The 731-nt window shown below is 42.5% G+C and overlaps 1 protein-coding gene across 1 annotated transcript in view; it reads left to right on the top strand.

Moving 5' to 3' along the window:
* LOC100464689 (nodal modulator 1) overlaps positions 1 to 731 on the top strand; it is a 65,936-nt gene that overhangs the window by 37,723 nt on the left and 27,482 nt on the right. The gene's annotated exons all lie outside the window — the stretch shown is intronic.

Raw genomic sequence — 731 nt, 5'->3', positions numbered from 1 at the left:
AAAATAAAATCCTTCATTGGCTTCTCTCCCTTTGGAACGACTTTATTGAGGTGCAGTTTGCAGACCATAAAATTCACCCATTTACAACATACCAGGATTTTTAGTAAACCTACCCAATTATGCGACCATAACCATAATCTGGTTTAGAGCATTTTCATCACCCTGGTGATATTCTTCATGCATGTTTACAGGGAATCTCTGCTCCCAGCCCCAGGCAGCCTCTAATCTATTTTCTGTCTCTATGGATTGGCCTTTTTTGGACATTTCATGTACATGAAATCCTGCCATCGTGGTATTTTGTGTGGCTGCTTTCACTTAGCACGTTTTTGGTGGAAGTTCCTGTTGGGGAGGGTATAATGATCTGTTCCTTGTTGTTACTGAAGTCTGTCACATGGATAGATCACATTTTGTGTGTCCACTCACCAGTTGGTGGACATTCCTGGTTTTTGGCTCTTATGAGTAATATTGCCATGAATGTTTGCATCCCAGTCTGTGTGTGGACATCTGTTTTCATTTCTTTTGGGTTGGATACCCAGGAGCTGCTGGGTCACAAGGTAAATTTATGTGTCATTTTTAAAGAAACAGCTGAACAGTTTTCTGAAGGGACTATGTGTTCCCATTGATGTTTCCACCAGCAGCACACAAGGGTTCCTGTTTTCCCACATCCTCACAACATCCTTTACGGTCTTTTTGATTTTAGCCATCCCGGTGGGCGTAAAGTGGCCGCTCAC

Source organism: Ailuropoda melanoleuca, chromosome 10, assembly GCF_002007445.2.
Source record: "Ailuropoda melanoleuca isolate Jingjing chromosome 10, ASM200744v2, whole genome shotgun sequence".
NCBI lineage: Eukaryota > Metazoa > Chordata > Mammalia > Carnivora > Ursidae > Ailuropoda > Ailuropoda melanoleuca.
This window is presented reverse-complemented; position numbering and strand designations above follow the sequence as displayed.